The sequence below is a fragment of the Strongylocentrotus purpuratus genome, unplaced genomic scaffold (genome assembly GCF_000002235.5).
Source record: "Strongylocentrotus purpuratus isolate Spur 01 unplaced genomic scaffold, Spur_5.0 spur5_contig_47, whole genome shotgun sequence".
Lineage (NCBI taxonomy): Eukaryota > Metazoa > Echinodermata > Echinoidea > Camarodonta > Strongylocentrotidae > Strongylocentrotus > Strongylocentrotus purpuratus.
This window is the reverse complement of record NW_022145139.1, coordinates 31228-37711: the sequence shown is the minus strand read 5'-3', so window position 1 is coordinate 37711 and position 6484 is coordinate 31228.

Genomic DNA, 6484 nt, shown 5'->3' with positions numbered 1-6484 from the left:
TTAAATGGCTCTTTTATAGCGCAAAATGACAGCATATACGCGATTTAATCGTTTTCTTTTGATTGCGCAAGAAATAAAGATGAGAGAGATAAACCGATGTCAAGAACAGATAGAGAAGCTCAAGCGCAACATAATGATACCTCTTAGAAGTCCATGGCTTTCTTTTTAAGAAAGATATTTGCAAATGTAAAACATGCTTTTAAATGGCTCTTTTATAGCGCAAAATGACAGCATATACGCGATTTAATCGTTTTCTTTTGATTGCGCAAGAAATAAAGATGAGAGAGATAAACCGATGTCAAGAACAGATAGAGAAGCTCAAGCGCAACATAATGATACCTCTTAGAAGTCCATGGCTTTCTTTTTAAGAAAGATATTTGCAAATGTAAAACATGCTTTTAAATGGCTCTTTTATAGCGCAAAATGACAGCATATACGCGATTTAATCGTTTTCTTTTGATTGCGCAAGAAATAAAGATGAGAGAGATAAACCGATGTCAAGAACAGATAGAGAAGCTCAAGCGCAACATAATGATACCTCTTAGAAGTCCATGGCTTTCTTTTTAAGAAAGATATTTGCAAATGTAAAACATGCTTTTAAATGGCTCTTTTATAGCGCAAAATGACAGCATATACGCGATTTAATCGTTTTCTTTTGATTGCGCAAGAAATAAAGATGAGAGAGATAAACCGATGTCAAGAACAGATAGAGAAGCTCAAGCGCAACATAATGATACCTCTTAGAAGTCCATGGCTTTCTTTTTAAGAAAGATATTTGCAAATGTAAAACATGCTTTTAAATGGCTCTTTTATAGCGCAAAATGACAGCATATACGCGATTTAATCGTTTTCTTTTGATTGCGCAAGAAATAAAGATGAGAGAGATAAACCGATGTCAAGAACAGATAGAGAAGCTCAAGCGCAACATAATGATACCTCTTAGAAGTCCATGGCTTTCTTTTTAAGAAAGATATTTGCAAATGTAAAACATGCTTTTAAATGGCTCTTTTATAGCGCAAAATGACAGCATATACGCGATTTAATCGTTTTCTTTTGATTGCGCAAGAAATAAAGATGAGAGAGATAAACCGATGTCAAGAACAGATAGAGAAGCTCAAGCGCAACATAATGATACCTCTTAGAAGTCCATGGCTTTCTTTTTAAGAAAGATATTTGCAAATGTAAAACATGCTTTTAAATGGCTCTTTTATAGCGCAAAATGACAGCATATACGCGATTTAATCGTTTTCTTTTGATTGCGCAAGAAATAAAGATGAGAGAGATAAACCGATGTCAAGAACAGATAGAGAAGCTCAAGCGCAACATAATGATACCTCTTAGAAGTCCATGGCTTTCTTTTTAAGAAAGATATTTGCAAATGTAAAACATGCTTTTAAATGGCTCTTTTATAGCGCAAAATGACAGCATATACGCGATTTAATCGTTTTCTTTTGATTGCGCAAGAAATAAAGATGAGAGAGATAAACCGATGTCAAGAACAGATAGAGAAGCTCAAGCGCAACATAATGATACCTCTTAGAAGTCCATGGCTTTCTTTTTAAGAAAGATATTTGCAAATGTAAAACATGCTTTTAAATGGCTCTTTTATAGCGCAAAATGACAGCATATACGCGATTTAATCGTTTTCTTTTGATTGCGCAAGAAATAAAGATGAGAGAGATAAACCGATGTCAAGAACAGATAGAGAAGCTCAAGCGCAACATAATGATACCTCTTAGAAGTCCATGGCTTTCTTTTTAAGAAAGATATTTGCAAATGTAAAACATGCTTTTAAATGGCTCTTTTATAGCGCAAAATGACAGCATATACGCGATTTAATCGTTTTCTTTTGATTGCGCAAGAAATAAAGATGAGAGAGATAAACCGATGTCAAGAACAGATAGAGAAGCTCAAGCGCAACATAATGATACCTCTTAGAAGTCCATGGCTTTCTTTTTAAGAAAGATATTTGCAAATGTAAAACATGCTTTTAAATGGCTCTTTTATAGCGCAAAATGACAGTATATACGTTTAAGTTTTGTGTTTTTAAACAAGTTTATTTTTACGACCGAGAAAAACCGATTGAACGTAACATGTTTTAAACTAAACGTCTTTAAAAATCGTGATTCTAGGGTGAAAAAGTGTCGATTGAACTAAATCAAGAAAAGACCGATATCTCAACGGCATAGGTCCTAAAATTAACATGACTGAAAATTACATTGAATTTTCCAACATTAGCCAAAATGTCCATATTTTAAAGGACTCAGCCAAACAAAAAATACATATCATTCGGTAAAACAGCTTCATATCTATCCTCTTTAAATGTCCATATTTTAAAGGACTCAGCCAGACAAGAAGTACATATCATTCGGTAGTAAAACAACTTCATATCATCCTCTTTAAATGACCACAACAATGACTGTTTAAGCATATAAAAATGACATAGGTTTACAATGATGTTTAAAAATGTACTTTACTTACAATTCGGCATTGAGAAGAGGGGAACAGTCTCAGCATACACTGGGTTGGCGCCACACCACGCCCGGTTCCTTTCCTTGGAAATTCCCCCCCCCAAAAGTGTGACACAGACCTCTCTCTTCAGGATCAAATATCAAAGTGAGCTTGTCTGCATGTGCATCTTGACTAGCACACACAAATGAAAAGTGTCATACAAAGAGTCTGCAATTCTATACACCTGACAGAACTTAGCTATTGTGTACAATTGAATCACTTAACTATTCATCTAGTGAAGTGGAAATCTACATAAGCACCTCTTCATAACTAGACTCACAAGAACATCTATTTGAATACGATCCTCGCATAACTTACATGGGCTCACAAAGAACATCTAATTTGAATACGATCCTCGCATAACTTACATGGGCTCACAAAGAACATCTAATTTGAATACGATCCTCGCATAACTTACATGGGCTCACAAAGAACTATCTAACTTGAATACGATCATCGCATAACTTACAGGGGCTCAAAAAGAACTATCTAATTTGAATAAGATCCTCGCATAACTTACATGGGCTCACAAAGAACATCTAATTTGAATAAGATCCTCGCATAACTTACATGGGCTCACAAAGAACATCTAATTTGAATACGATCCTCGCATAACTTACATGGGCTCACAAAGAACATCTAATTTGAATACGATCCTCGCATAACTTACATGGGCTCACAAAGAACTATCTAACTTGAATACGATCATCGCATAACTTACAGGGGCTCAAAAAGAACTATCTAATTTGAATAAGATCCTCGCATAACTTACATGGGCTCACAAAGAACATCTAATTTGAATAAGATCCTCGCATAACTTACATGGGCTCACAAAGAACATCTAATTTGAATACGATCCTCGCATAACTTACATGGGCTCACAAAGAACATCTAATTTAAATAAGATCCTCGCATAAATTACAGGGGCTCAAAAAGAACTATCTAATTTGAATAAGATCCTCGCATAACTTACATGGGCTCACAAAGAACATCTAATTTGAATAAGATCCTCACAATGGCCAGTGCAACCCAAGTGCGACTGCGAGTGTTCCCGTCTCTCCTCAAATATAACTGACCTGAAAAAGAGTGATCAGAACAATAATAAGATATAAATACCTCACGAACATGGCAACAATGTCTCACTACAAAACTAACAATCCTTGGATTTTATTAGGAATTTTACAGCTAAGTGTCTCCCGGACTTCAGTGGCGCAACAGTAGGGTATTGCATCCTTAAAGTATATATTCATTGATTTTAAAACTAACTTTATTTTCATTATTGCACAGTTGAAACTTTGATTCGACAAGGTTATCAAAATTGAATGCTTGGAAACATTCGAAGTAATGATTATTATAAATTACAAAACGCTTAAATACAGCCCCGGCATAGCACCTGAAGAGCTCTCCGAACGCTGCTGAGATGTGTGAGATCACAGTATGGACATGATTTGCACAAGCAGACGATGTCCCATTACATCTCACACATTTTCAGTGCCTGTGTTTTCGTCTTCTCTTGAGTTCTTTCTCTTACTTCACTACCGTCAGGCTAAATGTATAATCTATTGCCTCACTCTAAACCCCGCGCATGGTTTTATTTTGATGACAAATGCAGCGATACAAAAATAAAGGAATCTGTCGCTTGTAAACAAAATAAGACGCCATTGTATATTCAGCTGCACACACCGCGGTATGTTCGGCGTTTCAAGAGGGAACAAATGCCGTCCTCAATATCATTCCGGGGGTTTTTCAATTTGAAAGTCTGGTTTCTTTGATTGTTAATTAACCCCTATCATGTGTATTTACAAGCAAAAGATTTTAGTTATCAGAATCGGGTCATATCCCATTTTGAATGGTTTGACATGTCATTACATTTATACACTTAACTCATTATAATTTGACAAATAATAGCTTTGCAATTATGTTCATTCTTTATGGGATGTCGTCTGCTTGGGCAGTAATGGTCCATATAGTGACGTCATTAAAACATCGTTAATTTTCCGGCGAATCTCTCGTATAACCCAGCTGCTATGGAGGTGGTTGTATTTGTATTTATTATAAATCACCCGATATGTAGTTGACCTAAAACCTGTACGATGGCCATCTGTTAGCTTACCAGTTTCTTGTGATACATTAGTTGACATATTTGTGATTTTCTTTGAATTTCACCTTTAATTACTTACTGGCAAGTTGTCATATTCATGGGATTTCTTAGCATCGAGAGCATTTAGATTATCAAAAAACTTCCGTTTATTTTATGGGTTTCTAAAAGAAGGATTTTTCATTTCTTCTAGCTAAATAGTTGTTAAAATCAAGATTAACAGTTGGAATCTTCTTTGCTAATGTTGATCCAATAGAATAGGGGGGGGGTAGTGAGCACTTTTTGGGGGCCCTCGAAAATTTGAAAAATCGCACCCCCATCCCTTGAGCGCTGGGGGGGGGGGGCATCTCAAAAAAAGGTAAAATTAACGTGTTTTTACATGTTTTTTCCCCAGAGGGCGGAGCCCTCAGAAGCTCAGGGGTTTTATACATCAAATTATCGTCGGATGAGCATAATTTTATTTGTGACACTGGCAGGTCACGAATTGGAGTGGGGTCGGCCAGGGGGCATAAGAAAAGAAAGAAACAAAGAATAACATAAGAGAAGGTGATAGAAGAAAAAACAAAGAATAACATAAGAATAAAGGGAAGAAACAAAGAATAACATAAGGAAAGACAGAAAGAGGAAGTGATAGAATGCTTAAAACAAAGAATTACATAAGAAAAGGTGATAGAAGGAAAAAAACAAAGAATAACATAAGAATAGAAGGAAGAAACAAAGAATAACGTAAGAAAAGGCAGAAAGGGGGTAAAATTAACGTGTTTTTACATGTTTTTTTCCCAGAGGGCAGAGCCCTCAGAAGCTCAGGGGTTTTATACATCAAATTATCGTCGGATGAGCATAATTTTATTTGTGACACTGGCAGGTCACGAATTGGAGTGGGGTCCAGGGGGCATAAGAAAAGAAACAAACAAAGAATAACATAAGAATAAAGGGGAGAAACAAAGAATAACATAAGGAGATACAGAAAGAGGAAGTGATAGAATGCTTAAAACAAAAGTTACATAAGAAAAGGTGATAGAAGGATAAAAACAAAGAATAATATAAGAATAGAAGGAAGAAACAAAGAATAACATAAGAAAATGCAGAAGGGGGGAGGCATCTCCAAAAAAAGTATAATTAATGTGTTTTTACACGTTTTTTGCCCAGAGGGCGGAGCTATAGCCCTCAGAAGCTCGGGGGTTTTATACATCAAATTATCGTCAGATGAGCATAATTTTATACCTTATTTGTCACACTGGCAGGTCACGAATTGGCTTGGGGTCCAGGGGGCGGAGCCCCCGGAAGCTCAGGGGTTTAAACATCAATTTATCGTCAGATGAGCATAATTTTATACCTTATTTGTGACACTGGCAGGTCATGTATTGGCGTGGGGTCCAGGTGGCGGAGCCACCATAAGCTCAGGGGTTTTATACATTCAATTCTCGTCAGATGAGCATATTTTATACCTTATTTGTGACACTGGCAGGTCACGAATTGACGTGGGGTCCAGGGGGCGGGCCCCCGGGCCCCCTGGATCCGCCACTGTCTTTGACGTACCTGTTAGTGAAAGTGAAAGATCAATATTGTAATCACCTATTAAAACTACATTTGATCTTCCAATATTTATATTTTCTAATACACCAAGTAATTAAGCCATTTAGAAATACTTATCAATGTTCCTATTTGGTTTCCTATAAATCATACCTATCACAAAATTATCAATACTATTCTTGTACCATCAAACTTTCTGCATGAACAACGTTAAATTCAAGTATTTTATAATTCACTTGTTTGTGAATGTATGCTCCTACTCCAAGTTCTCTCTCATTCCCCTGGCGGTAGTTAACCTCCAAAACATAACCTGTCTAGTAACATTCCAAACTTCTGAAAGGG